Source organism: Sciurus vulgaris (assembly GCF_902686455.1).
Source record: "Sciurus vulgaris genome assembly, chromosome: 3".
NCBI lineage: Eukaryota > Metazoa > Chordata > Mammalia > Rodentia > Sciuridae > Sciurus > Sciurus vulgaris.
The window spans coordinates 16,868,178-16,894,339 of record NC_136463.1 but is presented as its reverse complement, the minus strand read 5'-3'; the positions used below and the strand labels follow the sequence as shown (position 1 = coordinate 16,894,339).

General features: G+C 37.0%; 1 protein-coding gene across 1 annotated transcript in view; it reads left to right on the top strand.

The window, feature by feature from the left end:
- EFCAB3 (EF-hand calcium binding domain 3) overlaps positions 1-26,162 on the top strand; it is a 483,726-nt gene that overhangs the window by 143,304 nt on the left and 314,260 nt on the right. The gene's annotated exons all lie outside the window — the stretch shown is intronic.

The window sequence follows — 26,162 nt, the reverse complement described above, 5'->3', positions numbered from 1 at the left end:
TTTAAGTTCACTCTCTGAAGCACAGTTAGATGTAGCTCTTCCACAAAGCTGGAAACTGACTCTGAGACACACCCCAGTAACTTAGGGCCAGCGGTAGTGATGTAGTTGTGACTTTGGTCCTGGTTTTGGGGACACAGCACTGTCATGGTTTCAGGGAAGAAGGGATATTCCACAGGCTCAGGGCATAGGGCACAGCTGTGATTAGAGTCCCTAATCAAAAGGGGCACAGTGGCAACTCAGGCACCAGGAGAAGGGGGTACTGTGTAACTGTACCATGGAGTGGCAGGACAGAAAAACAACCCAGGCTCTGTGAGGCCAGGGACAGTGGTAGAAAGGACTGAGGAATGACAGGAAGTTCTAGGGGTTGGGGACAACAATGATTCCATTCCCCAGCAAATTGGGGCCCCTCAGCAGCTCAAACTCTGGAGGGCTAGTCTACATCCAGGCAGGTGGATTACTGTGGCTGTTTGACTCTTGAGGCAGGTGGCACAGCTCCTCAAAGGCACTATTTCCCTAGGAGAAAAATACCATGTGAGTTCAGGAGCCTGTGGGCAATGCTGCTCCACCGGCCTGGGGCCCCAGTTATCTGGAAGGGGCATGTTTTGAGGGTCCCAAGCTAAATTGTGGTTCCATTACCAGAGCAGCTATCAACCTGCTGTATGAAAAATGAAGGGGAGCTGGACCTGTGTGTTTATAATGCACCTGGCACAGGGTAATTCCTTTACCTGCCAGTCCAGTGCCTAATTGTCCAACTCATATCCAGGGATCCTCTGTGGGAAGCTTGTTTATAGTGGCAAACACCCTTGTGGCTCTTGTACAGCTGTGTCTGATTCATACTTGTCTGAACACCGCTCTGGTTTTGGGAGCCCAACCTTATGTTTTATCTGGCGTCCTGGGGGAAACCTAGTCTGGGATAACCTCTAGTTCTTCAGATGGAAGGCACCTTCAATATACCACCATAATAGGGAATAGTTCAAATAGTTCAAAGATTTTTTACTTACAGATTCTGGACAAGGAATGCATAATAAGCCCAAATTGTAGTCCTTAGTCCTGAGGTCATGTGAGGAAGGAATAAACAATCAATCAGAAGAGGGGGGAGGATAGAGGGAGGGAGGGAGAGAGAAAGAGAGGATAAATATACAGCAACAAGGAATGTATATATAAGGGAGTAGGACATGGACCACTTAAAGTTGCTATGCAGGGTCATAGTTCCTGGTCCCTGGGGAATAGGGCACTATGTGGGCTCAGTTGGCAGGAGATGCATTTGCTCTACTAGTCTAAGGCTTAGATTCACAAAGGTCAGATGCTGCAGTGGTTCAGATGCCGTACAGCCCAGTTGATCCTCTCTCAGTCAGGACTCCTGTTCCCTGGAGTACAAGACAACAAACACATGGGCTTGGGTGCTAAGGTAATGGCTGCTTTACCTGGCCTAGACTCCATGGGGAAGTGGGGGTGAGTGAAGCAGCAATGGATGGGATAGAGGAGATGGAGTTCCTCCTAGGCAACTTGTTCCCAGAGGATAGGAGCTGCAGCAGCTTGACTGGGGAATGGAACATTATTATGTGTGAATATTATGCAAAAAAATGTCAAAGCTTCATGGATGAAGGGATGCACTGACTACCACCAGCCCCTAGCAGTGACTCCAGTTCAAGCTGGTACAGCCCAATAGCAGCTAGGGCCACAGGGGCCAGGAAACAATGGAGGCTGGCTATTTAATTCTCTGGAGAAGTACAGTCATTAAACTGAACTGAGGAAGTAAAGGCCTGTTGACTTTCTAGTACCAAGGCTTCAGGTATCTGTGACAATGATGGGGGATTCTGGAAGATTTCCTGGTTACCTTTTCCACTTGGAAGTTCCTCCTGGTTCTTGAAGGCAGAATGTTTTCTCCGATAAGCTGATACTGATCCATCATGGGGTGGGGCAGTAGGGAAGAATAAAGGAACTTTGGATTATGCAGAGGGGTGAGAGGGGAAGGAAGGGAATGGGTGCTGGGAAGAGATGGACCTTATTACCCTATATACATGTTCACTTACACTACCGGTGTGACTCTGCACCATGTACAGCCAGAGTACATTCTACTGTCATGTATAACTAATTAGAACAAATTAAAAAAAACAAAACAAAACAAAACAAAAAACAGAATCTTGTCCCAAGGGTGAAATGAAAGATTGCTTTTTTCTTTTCCCAGCAGGTGAAAAGTGAAATGAATGTTTTCCTGAGTTCATTCTGAAACCATGTGTGACTGGCTCTCGGGCTGGATTGTCACCATTGTTTATTTATATGCTCTGTGATCTTAGTCTGGGAGTGCTTCAGGATTGTGGAGCAGTTTTGAGGCCTCAGAAATAATAATTAATTAAAAAATACTGTGTCAAATATTAAAAAAAAAAGTTCCTCCTGGTTCTAAGCTGACCCTGATTGGGAGATGGGGTAGCAGGGACAAAGTGTCTCTTCCCTTCAGTATGTAGTTATCCTGAGTTTCTGTGAACCACACGGTTACCCCCCTTCATTTGTTGTACTATGAGCCTCTCCTTTAGTCATTTTGGTTGAAATCTAGTTGTCTGGTCCCTTTCTTTTTGGGGGGTGGGAGAGCATTAGTCTTCTCTAGTGGCCATCTTACTGACATCATTGCTGTTATTTCTGGTCCTTTTAATCTCTACTTGGTCATCTAGATACCTCTGCCTATGACCTTATTTTTACTTATTTTTATTCTTTTAAACCCCTTTATTTTAAGATATGATAGTAAAAATCTATGTACAACTTCAGAAGTTTGAGGATAAGTATACCTCTGTGAAGCCATTATCACCATGAAAGGCCACAGAAATACCCATCACCTCTCAAAGTTTCCACTCACCCAACCCTCCCTTTTTTGTAAGGCCATCTAACATAGCATCTACCCTCTTAATGAACTTTTAATATTATAAGATAGTATTGTTAGTTATGAAGCCCCATGCTGCCCAGATCTTCAGAACATTCTTACCTAGCAAAACTTAAACTCTGAACCCAATGAACAACAAATCTGTTGTTCTCCCTTTCCCGAGCCCTTGACAACTGCTACTCTACTTTCTCTTTCTATGAGTTGAATTACTTTAGATACCACAAATAAATGAGATTTTTGTCCTCTTTTCCTTTTTTATTTCCTATTTTATTTTATCAGTTGTAATGTCTTCACTTTAATTTATAATTTTACATTTTTCAGTCTTCTCTTTTTCTTAGTCAAGTTAAAGTTTTGCCAGGTTTATTTATCTTTTCAAGAAACACTTTCATTGATGTTTTTCTGTGATTTTTCTAGTCACTATGTAAGTGATTTTTGCACTGATCTTTACTGTTTATTTTTGCTAGCTTTTGAACTAGTATTTCTTCTCTTTCTACTTCTTTTGAGGCATAGAGTTATTTTGTTTATTTGAGATCTTTCCTTTATCTTAATGTAGGCATTTATCATTAAAAATGTCCCTCTGAATTGATAAAGAAAATGTGATATAAATACACAATGGAGTATTCCTCTGCCATAAAGAAGAACAAAATTATGGCATTTGCTGGTAAATGAATGGAAATGGAGACTATCATGCTAGGTGAAATAAGCCAGACTCAAAGCCAAAGTTTGAATGTTTTCACTGATATGTGGAAGCTAGTTCAAAATAAGGAGGGAGTAAAAAAAAAAGAGAAAGAAAGGGAAAAGGCTTTGGAGATTAAAATACAAAGACTAGTGGGCTAGATGAAGGTGGACTGAGAGGGAGGGAGAAGAGACAGGATAAGGGAAGAAGAGAAGAATGAATCTAACCTAACTTTGCTTTGTACATACATGAATATACCACAGTGAATCTCATCATCATGTACTCTACATGATACTAACCAAAAAGAAAAAAATCTAAAAGTAAATAGCAAAAAGATGAGTGGAGAAGACAGAAGGGAACAGGGAGAGGGAAGAAGAAAGGGAAAGGGGATACTGGAGACTGAATTTGAGCAAATTATATTCCATACTTTTTTAATTTTGTCAAAATAAATCCTACTGTTATACATAACCAAAAAGAAACAATGAAGAAAAATATGTCTTTCTAAGAACTGCTCTTGCTGCATCCCATAAGTTGTCCTGTGTGTATGCTTTGATTTGGATGATTGTCCCCCAAAGGTCCACACATAAAGTTTTGTTCCCCAGGATGGCGGTACTAGGAGGTGCTATGAACCTTCACGAAATGGAGCCTTAGACGAAGTCCTTAGGTCACTGTTGGACCTCAGTAAGGCTCAGTAGCTTTCTGCTTCCTGGCCTGAAATGTAAGCACTCACTCCTACATGTGCTCCTGCCGTGATGTGACCCAAACACATAGAGCCACCTGATCTTGGATTTGAACTCCAAACTGTGAGCTAAATAAATGTTTCTCTTTATTTAGTTGCCTCAAATATTTCATTGTAATAATACAAAGCTGACATATAGTATTTCCATTTTTGTTTATCTCAAGATATTTTTTCAATTTCTCCTTTAATTTTTCTTCAATTACTGGTTGTTCAAAGAATGTGTTTATTTCCACATACTTATTTTTCAAGACTCATCTGGATTCTGACTTCTAGTTTCTATCATTCTCGCCAGGATGATATCTCAAATGATTTCAGCCTTTGTAAATTTGTAAAGATTTGTTTTAGGGCTTAACATATAATATATCCTGGAGAATTTTCTCTGTGTACTTGAGAAGAGTACATATTCTGCTGCTGATGGATGAAATGTTTTGTATATCTTATTTAACCCATTTTGTCTACAGTGTTATTATGTTCTACTGTTTACTTTCTATCTATTGTTTAAAGTGAAGTGTGATATCCCCTATTATTTGGTTGCTGTTTTATTTCACATTTTAAGTAACAGTCACCTCAAATTCTGAGATGAGTTCTATCAGACCTTCAAAGAAGAACTAACACCAATTCTCCTCATATTATTCCATGAAATAGAAAAGGAAGGAACACTTCCAAACTCATTCTATGAGGCTACTATCACCCTGATACCAAAACCAGCCAAAGACATCAAGGAAAGAAAACTTCAGACCAATATCCCTGATTAATATAGATACAAAACTTCTTAACAAAATACTGGCAACTCAGAGGGGTGGGGTGGGGGGAAGGAGAAAAGAAAAAAAAATATTAAAAAGATAGTGCACCATGATCAAAAAGGGTTCATCCCAGAGATGCAAGGTTGGTTCAACATATAAAAATCAATAAACATAATTTATCACATCAATAGACTTAAAAACAAGAGTCAAATGATTATCTCAATAGATACAGAAAAAGTATTTGACAAAATGCAGTATCCACTCATGTTCAAAACACTAGAAAAACTAGGGATAGTAAGAACATACCTCAACATTGTAAAAGGTATATATGTTAAATCCAAGGCCAACATCATTCTAAATGGAGAAAATTTGAAAGCATTCTCTCTAAAAACTGGAACAAGACAAGAATGCCCTCTTTCACCACTTCTATTCAACATAGTCCTTGAAACCAGAGCAATTATGCAGAAGAAATTAAAAGAACATGAATAGGAAAAGAAGAACTCAAAGTATCCCTATTGCTGACAACATGATTCTATAGTAAGACCAAAAAAAAAAAAAAAAAAAAAATTCCACCAGAAAACTTCTAGAACTCACAAATGAATTCAACAAAGTAACAGGATGTAAAATTAACACCCATAAATCAATTGCATTTTATACATTAGTGATAAATTAATTGACAGAGAAATTAGGAAAACTATCCTATTCACCATAGCCTCAAAAAAATAAAATAAGATACTTGGGACTCAATCAAACAAAAGAGGTGAAATACTCTACAATGAAAAATACAGAACACGAAAGAAAGAAATTGAAGAGGACCTTAGAAGATGGAAAGCTCTCCTGTGTTCTTGGACAGGCAGAATTAACATTGTCAGAATGTCCATGCTACCAAAAGTGCTATTCAGATATAATGCAATTCCTATTAAAATTCCAAATGATATTCTTCATAGAAATAGAAAAAGCAATCATTAAATTCATTTGGAAAAATAAGAAGACAAGAATAGCCAAAGCAATCCTTAGTGAGAAAAGTGAAGTGGGAGGCATCACAATACCAGACCTTAAATTATACTAAAGAGCTGTACCAAAAAAAACAGCATGAAGACCAGTGGAACAGAATAGAAGACATAGAGTCAAACCCACATAAGGAGCTGGGGAGATAGCTCAGTCGGTAGAGTGCTTGCCTTGCAAGCACAAGGCCCTGGGTTCGATCCCCAGCACCACCAAAAAGAAAGAAAAAGTACCCACATAAATCCAGTTATCTCACACTACGCAGAGGCGCCATAAACATACATTGGAAAAAAGATAGCTTCAATAAATGGTGCTGTGCTGGAAAAACTGGAAATCCATATGTAGTAGAATAAGATATAATCCCTATGTCTCACCCTACACAAAACTCAACTCAAAGTGAACCAAGGATCAAGGCATTAGTCCAGAGACCTATGCCTACTAGGCAGAAAATGTAGGCTCAAATCTCCAGCACGTAGGAACCGAATTCCTCAACAAGACTCCTAAAGTGCAAGATATAAAATCAAGAATCAATAAGTAGGATGGTATCAAGCTAAAAAGCTTCATTAATTTTTTTAAAATTTGTTCTAATTAGTTATAGGAAACAAGAACATGATGAGGGAGCCTACAGCATAGGAGAAAATCTTTGCTGCCTGCACTTCAGATAAGGCATTAATCTCCAGGATATATGAAGAACTTAAAAAAACTTAACACCAAAAAAAAAAAAAAAAAAAAAAAAAAAGAAGAAGAAGAAGAAGAACCCAATCAGTGAATGGTGAATGGGCTAAGGAACTGAACAGGCACTTCACAGAAGAAGAAATACAATCAATCGATAAATATGTGAAAACATCTCTAGCAATTAGAGAAATGCACATCAAAACTGCGCTAAGATTCCATCCTCACTCCACTCACTCCAGTCAGAACAGCAATTATCAATAATACAAGTGACAATAAATGTTGGCGAGGATGTGGGGGAAAATGTACACTGGTGAGAATTCAGATTGGTGAAACCACTCTGGATAGCAGTATGAAGATTCCTCAGAAAACTTGAAATGGAACCATCATTTGACCCTGTTATTCTACACCTTGGCATATGCCCAAAGACTGAAAATCAGCATCCTGTAGTGACGCAGCCACATCAATGTTTATGGCAGCTAATTCACAAGAGCTAAGCTATAGAGCCAATCTACATGCCCTTCAACAGATGAATGGATAAAGAAATTGTGGTATATATACACAATGGAATATTACTCTGCCTTAAAGAAGAATGGAATTATGGCATTTGATGGTAAATTATTGGAGACTATTATGCTACATAAAATTAGCCATTCCCAAAAAACCAAATGGCAAATGTTTTCTCTGAAATGTGGATGCTAACACGCAGTAAGGGGGAACAGGAAGGAAGAATAGAAGTTCACTGAATTAGACAAAGGGGAATGAAAGGAAGGGAGTGGTGATGTGAACAGGAAAGACAGTAGAATGAATCAGACATAACCTTCCCATGTTCACATATGAATACATGACCAGTGTAGCTCCACATTTTGTACAACCACAAGAATGGGAAGTTAGACTCCATGTATGTATAGTATGTCCAAATACGTTCTGCTGTCATGTATATCTAAAAAGAACAAATTACAAAAAGAAAAAAAAAAGAAAAAAGAAAGAAGCAGTCACCTCCTCCAGTCTCTACTGACTGGTTTCAGAAGAGAACAGTCTTCAGGAGTCAGCCCAGCTAGAGATTCTGGGGTCTTTCAGATGTTTTCTATCTATGTGCCCACTTTTCTCCTCTTGTTCCCTCTTGAGGCGGAAGTCTTAAGATTGTGTACATTCTTTTGATCCTGAAAAACCAAGCTGAGTGCTGAGAGTCTCCTGTTATTTTGCCCAGGGAAGTTCCCTAAAGTGTTCAATGTTTTGTGCCCTCTCCCAATCCAGTGGATGGGAGATTGATGTACATGTGCTATCTCCAAAGACTTACATGCATGCCCTAGGGAAACTTCATTCATACACCATCTGTTGAGGATCAGAGGTCACCAGCTATAGAGCAAGCACCCAAAGTGCTTGGAATGCTAATTAAGTAGGTGTGATAGTGGGGAGGTTATAGGCAAGTGAACTACAGAGTTTCTGGGAAGGAATTTTGGTAGAGCCAAGAAGCAAATTAATAGAATTTGCAGCCAGTTGTTGAGATCCATGCATTGTTTGCTGTGATTCCCGCATCCCATTTTCTTGCTCCAAATTCTTCCCAGACTATTCAGTCTTGCCAACCCCTCAGTGTTATGAGTGGGGCAAGACAAAAGTAGACCTCTTTTGTTACTTCAGTCTCATTTTTGCTCATGAAGAAATTGTAGGGGTTCTCTCTTGGCACTGGGGCTGTGTCACTTTGGAGTAGGAACAATCTGGGTAGAGTAAAACTTTTCTTACGCTTTTCAATGCATCTATTCTTTTTATTCTTTTGCTCTAAAAGCATGTTAGGACTGTTCAGCTAGACTCTTAGTACCCTGTAAAGTCATAATTTTGATATTTTAAAATCCATTCTACACACAGTGGGCAGAGTGATCCACTGATATAAACATCTAAATATAATTACTTAGGATATTTTTCCCCCTTCCCCTCTAGACTTTCTTTCTTCTTGTTTTTGGGACCATTCTACTCAAAGTGTTGAACTACTATAAGGTTAACCATGAGATTCCTTAAGTAATATTAATTTCTTAGCTCTAAATTTTGTTTATATGATAACTCACTTAGGTATCCCTTAAAGCTCTTGTGGCATGTTTACTTGAAAGCAAATCTATTACCTATTTGCAGTGTCCACCTGGATAGCTCAAATAATCTATACTTAATCTAAATCTAAACTCCTGATTTTTCACATTAAAACTAATTCCTTCCCAGTCTCCTTACAAGGTATCACCACTGCGGGTTTTTGTCTGTCTTGTGATATTTTTGTCTTCTTCATCTAGTTCTTTAAAATAATTTATTTATTTTGATTCATTATAAACAAGTGGGATACAACTTGTTTCTCTTTTTGTACATGAAGTAGAGTCATACCATTTGTGAAATCATACATGTACATAGGGTAATGATGTTTGCTTCATGCTGTTATTTTTCCCTCCCCCCCACCCCTCCCACCCCTCCCACCCCTCTTTTTCCTCTATACAATCCATCCTTCCTCCATTCTTGCCTCCCTCCCACCCCCCATTATGTGTCATCATCTGCTTATCAGAGAGATCATTCCGCTTTTGGTTTTTTGAGATTGGCTTATCTCACTTAGCATGATATTCTCCAACTTCATCCATTTGCATACAAATGCCATAATTTTATTCTTCTTTATGGCTGGGTAATATTCCATTGTATATGTGTGTGTGTGTGTGTGTGTGTGTGTGTGTGTGTGTGTGTGTATCTCACAGTTTCTTTATCCATTCATCAATTGAAGGGCATCGAGGTTGGTTCCACAATCTGGCTATTGTGAATTGAGCAGCTATGAACATTGATATGGCTGCATCACTGTAGTATGCTGATTTTAAGTCCTTTGGGTATAGGCCAAGGAGTGGGATAACTGCAAATTTTCTAAGGAATCTCCACACTCCAGAGTGGCTGCACTAATTTGCAGCCCCACCAGCAATGTATGAGTGTGCCTTTTTCCCCACATCCTCTCCAACACCTATCGTTGCTTGTATTCTTGATAATCGCCATTCTAATTGGGGCAAGATGGAATCTTAGGGTAGTTTTGATTTGTATTTCTCTTATTACTAGAGATGTTGAACATTTTTTCATATATCTGTTGATTGCTTGTACATCTTCTTCTATGAAGTGTCTGTTCATTTCCTTAGCCCATTTGTTGATTGGGTTATTTGTATTCTTGGTGTAGGGTTTTGAGTTCTTTATATATTCTGGAAATTAGTGCTCTATCTGAAGTATGAGTGGCAAAGATTTTTCTCCCACTCTATGGGCTCTCTCTTCACATTGATTATAGTTTCTTTTGCTGAGAAAATGCTTTTTAGTTTGAATCTATCCCAATTATTGATTCCTGCTTTTATTTCTTGTGCTTGGGGAGTCATGTTAAGGAAGTCTGGTCCTAAGCTGACGTGATGAAGATTTGGACCTATTTTTTCTTCTGTAAGGTGCAGGGTCTTTGGTCTAATTTCAAGGTCCTTGATCCATTTTGAGTTGAGTTTTGTGCAGGGTGAGAGATGGTGTGCAGGCTTTAGTTTCATTCTGCTGCATATGCTCCAATTTTCCCAGCACCATTTTTTTTTCTCCATTGTACGTTTTTGGCACCTTTGTCTAGTATGAGAAAACTGTATTTATTTGGGTTTGTGTCCATGTCCTCTATTCTGTACCATTGGTCTACCTGTCTATTTTGGTGCCAATACCATGCTGTTTTCGTTACTATTGCTTTGTAGTACAGTTGAATTTCTGGTGTTGTGATACCCCCTGCTTCACTCTTCCTGCTAAGGATTGCTTTAGCTATTCTGGGTCTCTTATTTTTCCAGATGAATTTCATGATTGCTTGCTCTATTTCTATGAGATACGTCATTGGGATTTTAATTGGAATTGCACTGAATCTGTATAGCACTTTTGGTAGTATGGCCATTTTGACAATATTAATTCTTCCTACCAAGAACATGGGAGATCTTTCCATCTTCTAAGGTCTTCTTCATCTAGTTTTGATGTCAAGGGAGCTCTGACCTCAGAGGATGAGTTGTTATTTACTCTGCTTCTATTTTCTGAAGGAATTTATGTAGGATTGATATTATTTATTTAAATATTTTTAAAATTTTACTGTAAAAGTCACTTGGGCTTGGCCTTTTCTTTCTGGGAAGATTTTACCTAATTTCTTTCCTTTCTTGTTATAGGACCATTCACATTTTCTATTTCTTCAGTTTTAGTAATTTGTGTCTTTGCAGAAATTTGTCTTTTCATGTGAGTTGTTTAATTTCTGGCATAAATTTTTTCATCATATTCTCTTAATATTCTTTTAATCACTATAAGGTCAGTAGTGTTGTACCCTCCTTCATTTTAACTCTTATCTTTACTATTTCCTTTCTTCTACTTCTCTTTGGTTTGGTTTGCTCTTATTTTTCTACATTAAGGAAATGGCTTATGTTATTGACTTGAGATCTTTTCTTTCTTAGCATAGTCACTTAGAGCTATAAATTTTCTCCTAAACATCATTGTGGTTGCATTCTATACATTTTATTTTCATTCAATTACAAAAACTTTAAAATTTCTGTTGTTATTTCTTCTTTGACTGGTGGGTTGTTTTGAAATGAGTTGTTTGATTTTCAGGTATTTGTCAATTTCCCAGATTTCCTTTTGCTGTTCATTTCTAGTTTAATTCTATTGTGCTACGAGGACATACTTGGTATCAAAACAAATTATAATAAAGTTAACACTCTTGAAACCACCTCTCCCAGGTTAAGAAATAGAACTTGTCCAGTCATGCCGCAATCCCCTCCACATATACTGTTTCCATCACAATAACTTCCTTCCCCCAAAAGTTGTTATTCTTACTTTTATAGTACTATCTTGTATTTCATTACAGCTTTGTCAACCAAATGTGCATCCCTAAATACACTACTTTAATCATGGTCATTTTCTATTTATCTTAAAGTTGCTTTCAATCTTAGATTTTTCATTCCATCCTTTTCTTTTCTTTGTAATTTGGCTATCATAAAACTGAACTATTTGACCTGTAGTATTTGCACTATGTGGAGCTTGCCATTATACATTTTGGCCAACTTAACATGCCTTTTTGTCCTCTCGATTTCCTGCAAATTGATGGAAACAAGTATCTGCATCAGACTCGGGTTCATTGCGTAAGATCATATTCCCTCGACACTGCAGCCATTGAAGATCACTGTCTAAAGATCTGTTATTCCATTGGGGTTAAAAAGTGGTGATATTCTTGTTCCATTTTTTTGTTTATTAGCACCTGCTTTCATCAACTTAATTTATATCCTGCTGTTACCCTTTAAATGGGGAAAGAAGAATAAATTTTTCAAACTTTATTTGCCACTTTTCAAAAATTTTTTTCCTATTTTATTCCAATAGAGATCAGTTTGGTTTTTGTATCATGAATTCACAGGTGTAAATTTATGTTTTATGGGTTTAAACAGTTGCAATTTACCTTTTTATAATTAATTTTTTTAAATTTTTTACAGACTGCATTTTGATTCATTGTACACAAATGGGGTGCATCATTTCGTTTTTATGGTTGTACACGATGTAGAGTCATACCATTCGTGTAATCACACATCAAAGAGTAATAATGTGTGTCTCATTCCACCATTTTTCTTACCCCCTCCCTCTCATTTCCTTCTATAATCTAAAGTTCTTCCATTCTTCTCTCTCCCCACACCCCCCACCCCCATTATATATCATCATCCACTTATCAGCCAATCTCAAAAAACCAAAGGCAACTTATCATTATTAAAGCTCAATTTGTGTATCTTTAGTCAGTATAGCCTTCGAGTTGCTGTCATAACTGCTTCTGCATAATAATTGTAGTATTTGTTAGCTTCCTTGCTGCTTTCTTTCTACGGGCATAACAAGTTATTCCAGTATCAGTTAATTCCCACATTGTAGTCATTTCCTCAAAAACCTGTGGGTTTTTCAGTGAGAAAAGAGATTTTATAACCACAGGCTGGGCACTTGAGACTCATAAACAATATTTGACTTTGGTTAGTTAATATCACTTAAAACAATGCCAACTTTCGCAGATTACAGGAAGAATCTTTTTTTTCATTCTGATAGTTTATATTCTATTTCTGTACACAAATTGAAGTCCACGAACGCCCAGACTTCACTCACACGAGATAGCATTAATATGACTGCAAAGGTTTTAAAAAGGAAATAAAACTTCAGATTCACATACTTTTAAAGAAAATATTAGTTTAAGGAGCTTACTGTTCTGAGTAAGTTTCATTTAGGAACAGAAAAAAGTAGTCTTCTATTTATTCTTTTTTATTTTTTATTTTATTTTTAAATTTATTTTTATTGTAAACAAATGGGATACATATTGTTTCTGTTTGTACATGGAGTAACAGCATACCATTTGCATATTCATACATTTACATAGAGTAATGATGTTTGATTCATTCCATTATTTTTTTCCATCCCCCCCACCCCTACCACCTCTCTTTTCCCTCTACATAGTCCCTCCTTCCCCCATTCTTGCCCCCCTCCCACTCCCCATTACGTGTCATCATCCGCTTATCAGTGAGATCATTCGTCTTTTGGATTTTTTAGATTGGCTTATCTCACTTAGCATGATATTCTCCAATTTCATCCATTTGCCTGCAAAGGCCATAATTTTATCATTCTTTATGGCTGAGTAATATTCCATTGTATGTATATATCACAGTTTCTTTATCCATTCATCAATTGAAGGACATCTAGGTTGGTTCCATAGTCTGGCTATTGTGAATTGAGCAGCTATGAACATTGATGTGGCTATATCTCTGTAGTATGCTGATTTTAAGTCCTTTGGATATAGGCCAAGGAGTGGGATAGCTGGGTCAAATGGTAGGTCCATTCCAAGTTTTCGAAGGAATCTCCACACTGCTTTCCAGAGTGGCTGCACTAATTTGCAGCCCCACCAGCAATGTATGAGTGTACCTTTTTCCCCACATCCTCTCCAACACCTATCGTTGCTTGTATTCTTGATAATCGCCATTCTAATTGGGGTGAGATGGAATCTTAGTGTAGTTTTGATTTGCATTTCTCTTATTACTAGACATGTTGAACATTTTTTCATATATCTGTTGATTGCTTGTACATCTTCTTCTGTGAAGTGTCTGTTCATTTCCTTAGTCCATTTGTTGATTGGGTTATTTGTATTCTTTGTGTAGGGTTTTTTGAGTTCTTTATAGATTCTGGAAATTAGTGCTCTATCTGAAGTATGAGTGGCAAAGATATTCTCCCACTCTGTAGGCTCTCTCTTCACATTGCTGATAGTTTCCTTTGCTGAGAGAAAGCTTTTTAGTTTGAATCTATCCCAGTTATTGATTCTTGCTTTTATTTCTTGTGCTATGGGCGTCCTGTTAAGGAAGTCTGATCCTAAGCCAACAAGGTGAAGATTTGGACCTCCTTTTTCCTTCTATAAGATGCAGGGTCTCTGGTCTGATTTCAAGGTCCTTGATCCATTTTGAGTTGAGTTTTGTGCAGGGTGAGAGATGGGGGTTTAGTTTCATTCTGTTGCATATGGATTTCCAGTTTTCCCAGCACCATTTGTTGAAGAGGCTATCTTTTCTCCATTGCATATTTTTGGCCCCTTTGTCTAGTATGAGAAAATTGTATTTATTTGGGTTTGTGTCCATGTCCTCTATTCTGTACCATTGATCTACCTGTCTATTTTGGTGCCAATATCATGCTGTTTTTGTTACTATTGCTTTGTAGTATAGTTGAAGTTCTGGCATTGTGATACCCCCTGTTTCATTCTTCCTGCTAAGGATTGCTTTAGCTATTCTGGGTTTCTTATTCTTCCAGATGAATTTTGTGACTGCTTGCTCTATTTCTGTAAGGTACATCATTGGGATTTTAATTGGAATGACATTGAATCTGTATAGCACTTTTGGTAGTATGGCCATTTTGACAATATTAATTTTGCCTATCCAAGAACACGGGAGATCTTTCCATCTTCTAAGGTCTTCCTTAATTTCTTTCTTCAGTGTTTTGTAGTTTTCATCATAGAGATCTTTCACCTTTTTGGTTAGATGGATGCCCAAGTATTTTATTTATTTTTTTTTTTGAGGCTATTGCAAATGGAGTTGCTTTCCTCATTTCCCTTTCAGCTGTTTTGTTGCTTGCGTATAAAAATGCTTTAGATTTATGCGAGTTGATTTTATAGCCTGCTATTTTGTTGAATTCATTGATGAGGTCTAGAAGTTTTCTGGAGGAGGTATTTGGATCTTCTAAATATAGAATCATGTCATCTGCAAATAGTGATAAGTTCCTCTTTTCCTATTTGTATCCCTTTAATTTCTTTAGTCTGCCTAATTGCTCTGGCTAGAGTTTTGAGGACAATGTTGAATAGAAGTGGTGAAAGAGGACATCCCTGTCTTGTTCCCGTTTTTAAAGGGAATAGTTTCAGTTTTTCTCCATTAAGAATGATGTTGGCCATGGGCTTAGCATAAATAGCCTTTACAATGTTCAGGTATGTTCCTACTATCCCTATTTTTCCAAGTGTTTTGAGCATGAAAGCGGTAGTATTTTGTTGAACACTTTTCTGCGTCAATTGAAATAATCATATGATTCTTATCCTTAAGTCTATTGACATGATGGATTATGTTTTTTGATTTACGAATGTTGAACCATCCTTGCATTCCAGGAATGAACCCCACTTGATCGTGGTGCACAATTTTCTTAATATGTTTTTGGATACGGTTTGCCAATATTTTGTTAAGGATCTTAGCATCTATATTCATCAAGGATATTGGTCTAAAATTTTCTTTCCTTGATGTGTCTTTTCCTGGTTTGGGTATGAGGGTGATATTAGTTTCGTAGAATGAGTTTGAGGGTATCCTCCTTTTCTATTTCCTGGAATACTTTGAGAAGTATTGGAATGAGTTCTTCTTTGAAGGTCTTGTAGAACTCGGCTGAGAATCCGTCTGGTCCTGGGCTTTTCTTGGATGGTAGATTTTTAATAGCTTCTTCTATTTCATTGCTTGATGTTGATCTGTTTAAATCGTGTATATCCTCCTGGTTCAGTTTGGGAGGAGCATATGTCTCTAGAAATTTGTCAATGTCTTCGGTACTTTCTATTTTTTTGGAATACAGATTTTCAAAGTAGCTTCTCATTATGTTCTATACATCATTGGTGTCTGTCGTGATATTTCCTTTTGCATCATGTATTTTAGTAATTTGAGTCTTCTCTCTTCTTCTCTTTGTTAGTGTGGCTAAGGGTTTGTCTATTTTGTTTACTTTTTCAAAGAACCAACATTTTGTTTTGTCAATTTTTTGAATAGTTTCTTTTGTTTCAATTTCATTGATTTCAGCTCTGATTTTAATTATTTCCTGTCTTCTACTACTTTTGCTGTTATTCTGTTCTTCTTTTTCTAGGGCTTTGAGCTATAATGTTAGGTCATTTAATTGTTGACTTTTCATTCTTTTCTGGAATGCGCTCCATGCAATGAATTTTCCTCTGCGCTCCATGCAATGAATTTTCCTCTTAGTACCGCATTCATAGTGTCTCAGAGATTCTGATATGTTGTATTGTTATTCTCATTGACCTCTAAGAATTTTTTAATCTCCTCCCTGATGTTTTTTGTTATCCATGTTTCATTCAATAGCATATTGTTTAGTCTCCAGGTGTTGGAGTAATTTCTCTTTTTTACTTTGTCATTGATTTCTACTCTCAGTCCATTATGATCTGATAGAACATAAGGCAGTATCTCTATTTTTTTGCATTTCCTAAGGGCTGCTTTGTGGCATAACATATGGTCTATTTTCGAGAAGGTTCCATGTGCTGCTGAGAAGAAAGTGTATCTGCTTGTTGATGGATGGAATATTCTATATATGTCTATTAAGTCTAGGTTATTGATTGTGTTATTGAGTTCTATGGTTTCTTTGGTTGGATATTGTTTGGAAGATCTATCTAGTGGTGACAGCGGTGTGTTAAAGTCGCCCAGAATTATTGTGTTGTGGTCTATGTGATTCTTGAAACTGAGAAGGATTTGTTTGATGTACAGGGATGCACCATTGTTTGGGGCATAAATATTTACTATCGTTATGTCTTCCTGATTTATGGTTCCCTTAAGCAGTATGAAATGTCCTACTTTATCCCTTCTGACTAACTTTGGCTTGAAGTCCACTTTATCTGATATAAGGATGGAAACCCCCACTTTTTTACTGTGTCCATGTGTGTGGTAAGTTTTTTCCCATCCTTTCACCTTTAGTCTGTGGATGTCTTTTTCTATGAGATGAGTCTCTTGCAGGCAGCATATTGTTGGGTCTCTCTTTTTAATCCATTCTGCCAATCTATGTCTTTTGATTGATGAGTTTAGGCCATTAACATTCAGGGTTATTATTGAGATATGATTTGTATTCCCAGTCATTTGGCTTATTTTTTGTTTTTAAATTGGATTGGTTTCTTCTTTGAGTGGTTTTTCTCTAGGGTAGTTCCTCCCTTTGCTGACCTCCATTGTTGTTTTTCATTTCCTCCTCATGGAATATTTTGTTGAGAACATTCTGTAGTATAGGCTTTCTATTTGTAAATTCTTTTAACTTTTGTTTATCATGGAAGGATTTTATTTCATCTTCAAATCTGAAGGTTAGTTTTGCTGGGTATAGGATTCTTGGTTGACAACCACGTTCTTTCAGAGCTTGAAATATGTTGTTCCAGGCCCTTCTAGCTTTTAGAGTCTGGGTTGAGAAGTCTGCTGCTATCCGTATCAGTCTCCCCATATATGGGATCTGATGCTTTTGTCTTGTGGCCTTCGAAATTCTTTCTTTATTTTGAATGTTAGGCATTTTCATTATAATGTGCCTTTGTGTTGTCTGTTGTGATTCTGTGCATTTGGTGTTCTGTAAGCCTCTTGTATTTGATTTTCCATTTCATTCTTCAGGTTTGGGAATTTTCTGATATTATTTCATTGAATAGGTTGTTCATTCCTTTGGTTTGTATCTCTGTGCCTGCCTCAATCCCAATAATTCTTAAATTTTGTCTTTTCATGTTGTCCCATAGTTCTTGGAGATTCTGTTCATGTTTTCTTACCATCTTCTCTGTTTGGGCAACTTTATTTTCAAGATTAAATATTTTGTCTTCATTGTCTGAGGTTCTGTCTTCCAAGTGGTCTAGTCTTTTGGTGACGCTTTCCATTGAGTTTTTTATTTGGTTTATTGTCTCCTTCATTTCAAGGATTTCTGTTTGGTTCTTTTTTTTTTTTTTTTTTGAGAATCTCTATCTCTTTTTTCAAATGATCTTTTGCTCCTGAAGGTGCTCTTTCAGCTTATTGGTATTATCATTCATTGCCTGCATTTGCTCTCTTATCTCATCCTTTGCTTCGCAAATTATCTTAATCATGTATAATCTGAAGTCCTTTTCTGACATTTCTGCTAACATACTGTCATTGGATTCTATTACTATAGAATCTAGATTTGTTTGGATCATTTTCTTCCCTTGTTTTTTCATGTTGTTCATGTATCTTCCCCTCTAGCAGTGCAGATCTGGGGTTTTGCAGACTTTCCCCCATAGCCATATAGTGGCCCTATAGGTTTCCAAAACCCTTTCTTTAAGGGGAGATCAATATTAGCAGTGCCCAATTCAGACACTATGCAATCCTAGTCCAAATAGCCCCTATGGGGACAATAACAAAATTGTCATAATAAACAAAATGAGTTCAAATGTTATCTTTGGTAAAACAAACAGGTTTGCAATAAGGTGTGCAGTTTCTAATGGAGGACAAAGAGGATGCAGAGGGATGTAGAATATGGCTGTTAATGGGATAAGAAAAGAATATACAGAAGTTCTAGAAAATAGAAAGGGTGAGAGTGTAATCAAAAGAAATTGGATGTTAGCATGCAAAAAAGGAAGAAAGAGACTCTGAGGGAACAAGTAAACAAAAGGAAAAGAGAGCAAGAAAAGTAAAGAAATAAAAACTTAAATTTTTCATAAAAGAGAAAAAAGAAAATCTTCTGTATAACAGTCATATACTAATGAAACCTCCTAGTGTTCAGTAGCCTGATGCATGAGAGGTACCTGACAATGAGCTTCAAGTCTCCAGCAGGCGTCCCAGTATGGAATTTGCCCTACCCAAAGATCAGAGCTATGGCTTCCAGGATTATCCAAGATGGCCACTTTGGCTTCCAAATGAGTTGGCAAATGGGGAGCTACAGCTCAGGGGTGGACATGGTCAGCTGGAGGTCCTGGAGACAGAATGCAGTTGGTCCAGCAAGGGTTCTGGAGGTCTGGTGTGTTTGGTGTGGTTGTGGGATCCTGGAGGCTGGGTGCAATCAGTCAGTCTGGGGTTCCGGTGATAGGGCGCAGTCAGTTGGTCTGGGGTTCCTGGCGGCAGGGAGCAGTCAGTAGATGTGAGGTCTCCAGAGGCAGGGAGTGATCGGTTGGGCTGAGGTATCCTGGAGACGGGGCTCAGTCAGTCTGGCCAGGGGTCCTACGGGACCTGGCTGTTGTCTCAAAATGGCGGCAGCCACATGTAATCAAACCTGCAGATACTGTAACAGTGAACTTCCAGGCAGCAGCAGGCAGCTGGTGCTCCACTGGCAGTTGGCGATCAGTTTGCTGACTGTTGTCGGATGATCGGAAGGTGAACCTCAAGCATTGGGTGATGGATAGGTGTAAGGCAGGCGATGGACAGGCCAGAGGCAGGCAAATGGCAGATGATAGACTCCTGACAGTGAGCAATCTGCTCTCAAAAAAGGCGTCGATATGCTGGCAGACTGCAGGTCATCACAGCAGACAAATGGATAAACACCAGGGGATCGATAAGCAGCAAAAACTGCCTTACCAAGAAACAGATATCCTCTGCTTGAAACCAGCGTTAAGGAGCGACAAGGAACGCAGCCTTCGTCTAGTCCATCATCTGAGATCTCCCCTAATTATTCTTACTGTTGTAGCCATTAAGATTTTTATTGACATAACTTGAATACCATAAATTCACCTTTTTAAGATATTTAATTCAGTGATTCTGACATATCCACAAACTTGTTCAGCCATCACCACTCCTAATTATGGAGCATGTCATCACTCCATGAGAAAGTCCTTGAACCATTACTCACCGTTTCTTACTACCATAAGATTCTGAAACCTCTAACATATTTTTTGTCCTTAGAATGTGCTGATTCTGGATATTTTATTATAAATATAAACAATTTGCCTCTTTCTAAATGGATTACTTTATTTCATTATTAAGTTGTAATAGTTCTTTAAATAGTGTGGATATTATACTCTTGTCAGATAGTGATTTACAAATATTTTCTCCCATTCTGTGGGTTGTCTTTTCACTTTTTAGACAGTGTCCTTTGAAGCACAAAAGTTTTTATTTGGATCAAGTCCAATTTATTTTTTCTGTGGTTGTTTGTCCTTTAGATGTCATATTTTAGAAACTATTGCCAAATTCATGCTCATGAGTATTTCTGCTTTCTTTTCAGAGTTTTATGCTTTTTAGCTGTGGAACATTCAGGTCATTGATGCATTTTGTGTAGCTTTTTTATGTGGTTTGAAGTAGTGATTCAACTTAATTTTTTTCTTATATGTTGATATCTAGTTGCCCCAGTACCATTTGTTGAAAAAAACTGTTTTTCCTTTTGAATGGTCTTGGTTCCTTTGTAAAATATGAGTTGATATAAAAAAGATGGTTTATTTCTGGATTTTTAATTCTTTTCCATTTATGTATATGACTTTTCTTATCCAATTCCGTACCATATTGATAGTGGAGCTTAATAGTAAATTTTGAAATCTGGGATTTGAGTTCTCTAATTTATTCTGTTACAAGATTTTTCTGGCTATTATGAGTTCTTTGCTTTTCCATGTGATTTTATGATAAGCTTGTGAATTTCTGAAAGAAAGTCATCTGGGATTTTTGATAGGGATTGTGTTGTATTTTAAGACCAATGAAAGTATTATTACCTTTTCCCCCCTCCAATGCTTTATTGAGGGAAAATTGACATACAATAAAATGTACATATTCCAAGTACACAATTTGATCAGTTTTGACCTGTATGTAACCAATACAATCAAAATAAAAAGCCTTTCTATTACTTTTTAAATTTGAAATCATGCAGACTGTGTTTCTCGCATGATTACACTAGAAATCAATCACCTTAAGATACATAGAACCCCACCCCTACATGTCAACTATTTAAAATCAAATGGCACACTTATAAATATCTCAGAGGTCAAGGAAGAAAGCACAAGGAAAGTAAATTAAAAGTTGCTTTGAACTAAGTGATAATAAAAGCTTAAAATATTAGAATCTCTGGGATGAAAAGTACTCAGATAAACATGTATAACAAAGTGCTTATATCAGAAAGAAGCTAGAATAACAATCAAATTATTTTCAAATTATGTGGTAGGAAGGAAAAATAAGCGTAGGAGCAGAAATATATGAAATAGATAAGAAATAATACAGCTAAAATTTGATAAAAATTGAATAAGTCTAACCAAGAAAAAAGCAAGAACACAAAAATTAATATCAATGGAAAGGGAGCTATTAAAATATCTCTACAGGTGCTAAAATACATTAAGTTAATATTACAATTATATGCCAACATATGTGATAGCTTACATGATCCACGTGCTACTGAGAAGAAAGTGCCTTCAGTCTATATATATCTGTTAAGTCTAAATTATCAGTTGTATTTTTTACTTCTATACCTTCTTTATTTAGTTTTCATTTGGAGGAGCTATCCCAGTGGTGACAGAGGCATATTAAAGTTATCCAGTATTATTGTGTTCTGGTCTATTTGATTCTTAAAATTGAGAAGGATCTGTTTGATGTAAATAGATGCTCCATTGATTGGGGCATAAATATTTATGATATGTCTCGTTGATGTATAAATCCTTTAAGCAGTATGAAATGGCTTTCTTGATCCTTTCTGATTAACTTTGTCTTCAAGTCCACTTTATTTGAAACCCCTGTTTTTTAACCCTGTCCATGTGAGTGATATATTTTTTCCCACCCTTTCACCTTCAGTCTGTGAATGTCTTTGCCTATGAGGTTAGTCTCTTGGAGACAGCATATTGTTGGGTCTTGTTTTTTAATCCAGTCTGTCAGTCTGTGTCTTTTGATTGATGAGTTTAGTCCATTATTGTTCAAGGTCATTATTGAGATATGATTTGTATTCCTGGTCATTTGGGCTTATTTCTAGTTTTTGATTTGAATTAGTTTCTCCTTTGATTGACTATTCCTTTAGCGTAGTTCCTCCCTTTGCTGTTTTTTGCTTTTTTTTAATTTTCATTTCACCTTCATGAAATATTTTGTTGAGAATGTTCTCTACTGCAGACTTTCTAGTTGCAAATTCTTTTTATTTATTTATTTATTTATTTTTATTAAAGATCATAAATTTACATAGGGCAATCTTGTTTGATTCATTCTGTTATATTTTCCCTTCCCCCACACTACTCCCACCCCTCTTTTCCCTCTATACAGTCCTTCCTTCCTCCATTCTTACCACCCTCCTTATCCCAAAACCTAAACCTAACCCTAACCCTAACGCTAACCCCTCCTACCCCCCCCATATATGTCCTCATCCACTTATCAGCGAGATCATTCGTCCTTTAGTTTTTTGAGATTGGCTTATCTCACTTAGCATGATATCCTCCAGTTTCATCCATTTGCCTGCAAATGCCAAATTTTATCATTCTTCATGGTGGAGTAATATTCCATTGTATATATATATATGCCACAGTATCTTTATCCATTCATCAACTGAAGGGCATCTAGGTTGGTTCCACAATCTGGCTATAGTGAATTGAACAGCTATGAACATTGATGTGGCTGTATCTCTGTAGTATGCTGATTTTAAGTCGTTTGGGTATAGGCCAAGGAGTGGGATAGCTGGGTCAAATGGTGGTTTCATTCCAAGCTTTCTGAGGCATCTCCACACTGCTTTCCAGAATGGCTGCACTAATTTGCAACCCCACCAGCAATGTATGAGTGTACCTTTTTCCCCACATTCTCGCCAACACCTATTGTTGCTTGTGTTCTTGATAATCACCATTCTAATTGGGGTGAGATGAAATCTTAGGGTAATTTTGATTTGCATTTCTCTTATTACTAGAGATGTTGAACATTTTTTCATATATCTGTTGATTGCTTGTACATCTTCTTCTATGAAGTGTCTGTTGATTTCCTTAGCCCATTTGTTGATTGGATTATTTGTATTCTTGGTGTAGAGTTTTTTGAGTTCTTTATAGATTCTGGAAATTAGTGCTCCATCTGAAGTATGAGTGGCAAAGATATTCTCCCACTCTGTAGGCTCTCTCTTCACATTACAGATAGTTTCCTTTGCTGAGAGAAAGCTTTTTAGTTTGAATCTATCCCAGTGGTTGATTCTAGCTTTTATTTCTTGTGATATGGGAGTCCTGTTAAGGAAGTCTGATCCTAGGCCAACAAGTTGAAGGTTTGGACCTCCTTTTTCCTTCTATAAGATGCAGGGTCTCTGGTCTGATTCCGAGGTCCTTGATCCATTTTGAGTTGAGTTTTGTGCAGGGTGAGAGATAGGGGTTTAGTTTCATTCTGTTGCATATGGATTTCCAGTTTTCCCAGCACCATTTGTTGAAGAGGCTATCTTTTCTCCATTGCATATTTTTGGCACCTTTGTCTAGTGTGAGAAAATTGTATTTATTTGAGTTTGTGTCCATGTCCTCTATTCTGTACCATTGATCTACCTGTCTATTTTGGTGCCAATACCATGCTGTTTTTGTAACTATTGCTTTGTAACAGAGTTGAAGATCTGGTATTGAGAAACCCCTTGCTTCGCTCTTTCTACTGAGGATTGCTTTAGCTATTCTGGGTTTCTTATTCTTCCAGATGAATTTCATAATTGCTTGCTCTATTTCTGTAAGGTACACCATTGGGATTTTAATTGGAATTGCATTGAATCTGTATAGCACTTTTGGTAGTATGGCCATTTTGACAATATTAATTCTGCCTATCCAAGAACATGGGAGATTTTTCCATCTTCTAAGGTTATCTTTAATTTCTTTCTTTAGTGTTCTGTAGTTCTCATTGTAGAGGTCTTTCACCTCTTTTGTGAGATTGATTCCCAAGTATTTTATTTTTTTTGATGCTATTGTGAATGGGATAGTTTTCCTAATTTCTCTTTCTGAAGATTCATCACTTATGTATAAAAATGCATTGGATTTATGAACATTGATCTTGTAACCTGCTACTTTACTGAATTCACTTATGAGTTCTAAGAGTTTTCTGGTGGAATTTTCAGGTTACTCCTAATATATAATCATGTCATCAGTGAACAGGGATAGTTTGAGTTCCTCTTTTCCAATTTGTATCCCTTTAATTTCTTTGGTTTGTCTAATTGCTCTGGCTAGAGTCTCAAGAACAATGTTGAATAGAAGTGGTGAAAGAGGGCATCCCTGTCTTGTTCCTGTTTTTAGGGGGAATGCTTTCAGTTTTTCACCATTTAGAATGATATTGGCCATGGGCTTAGCGTAGATGGCCTTTACAATGTTAAGGAATGTTCCCACTACCCCAATTTTCTCTAGTGTTTTGAGCATGAAGGAGTGCTGTATTTTATCAAATGCTTTTTCTGCATCTATTGAAATAATCATGTGGTTCTTAACTTTTAGTCTGTTGATATGGTGAATGACATTTATTGATTTCTGGATGTTGAACCAACCTTGCATCCCTGGGATGAAACCCACTTGATCATCTTGCACTATCTTTTTAATATATTTTTGTATGTGATTTGCTAAAATTTTGTTGAGAATTTTTGCGTCGATGTTCATTAAGGATATTGGTCTGAAATTTTCTTTCCTCAGTGTGTCTCTGTCTGGTTTAGGTATCAGGGTGATATTGGCTTCATAGAATGAGTTTGGGAGGGTTCCCTCGTCTTCTATTTTATGGAATACTTTGAGAAGTATTGCAATGAGCTCTTCTTTAAAGGTTTTGTAGAACTGGGCTGAGAACCCATCTGGTCCCAGAATTTTCTTTGTTGGTAGGCTTTTGATGATCTCTTCTATTACATTGCTTGAATATGATTTATTTAAGTTGTGTATGTCCTCCTCGTTCAGTTTAGGTATTTCCTATGTCTCTAGAAACTTGTTGATGTCTTTGAGGTTTTCTGTGTTGTTGGAGTACAGACTTTCAAAATAGCTTCTAATTATGTTTTGTATTTCACTCGTGTCTGTTGTGATATTTCCTTGTTCATTCCGAATTTCAGTAATTTGAGTTTTCTCTTTCTCTTTGTTAGTGTGCCTAAGGGTTTATCAATTTTGTTTATTTTTTCAAAGAACCAACTATTTATTTTGTTAATTTTTCCGACTTTTTTTGTTTCAATTTCGTTGATTTTGGCTCTGATTTTAACTATTTCCTGTCTTCTACTACTTTTGGTGTTGGTCTCCTCTTCTTTTTCTAGGGCTTTGAGCTGTAGTGTTAAGTCACTTATTTGTTGATTTCTACTTCTTTTGTTGAATGCGCCCCATGAAATAAATCTTCCTCTAACTACTGCTTTCATAGTGTCCCAGAGATTTTGATATGATGTGTCTTTGTTCTCATTTACTTCTAAGAATTTTTTAATTTCCCTCCTGATGTCTTCTGTTATCCATTTATCATATAATAGTGTATTATTTAATCTCCAGGTATTGGAGAAGTTTCTGTTTTTTATTCTGTCATTTATTTCTAATTTCAATCCATTATGATCTGATAGAGTACAAGGTAGTATCTCTATCTTCTTGTATTTGCTAACAGTAGCTTTGTGGCATAAGACATGGTCTATTTTAGAGAAGGATCCATGTGCTGTTGAGAAGAAAGTATATTTGTTCTTTGTTGGATGGTATATTCTATATAAGTCAGTTAAGTCTAAATTGTTGATTGTGTTATTGAGATCTATGGTTTCTTTATTCAATTTTTGTTTGGACGATCTATCCAGCGGTGAGAGAGGTGTGTTAAAATCGCCTAGTATTATTGTGTTTTGGTCTATTTGATTTCTGGAATTGAGAAGGATTTGTTTGACGTACATGGATGTGCCAATGTTCGGGGCATAGATATTTATGATTGTTATGTCTTGCTGATTTATGCTTCCCTTAAGCAGTATGTAATGTCCTTCTTTATCCCTTCTGACTAGTTTTGGCTTGAAGTCCACATTATCTGAAATGAGGATGGATACTCCAGCTTTTTTGCTGTGTCCATGTGCATGGTATGTTTTTCCCATCCTTTTGCCTTTAGTCTATGGGTATCTCTTTCTATGAGATGAGTCTCTTGCAGGCAGCAAGTTGTTGGAATTTTCTTTTTAATCCATTCTGCCAGTCTATGTCGTTTGATTGATGAGTTCAGGCCATTAACATTCAGGGTTATTATTGTGATGTGATTTGTATTCCCAGTCATTTGACTCATTTTTGTTTTTTGACATGATTTGGTTTCTCCTTTATTTGGCTACTCCTTTAGTCTAGTTCCTCCCGTTGCTGATTTGCATCGTTGTTTTTCATCTCTT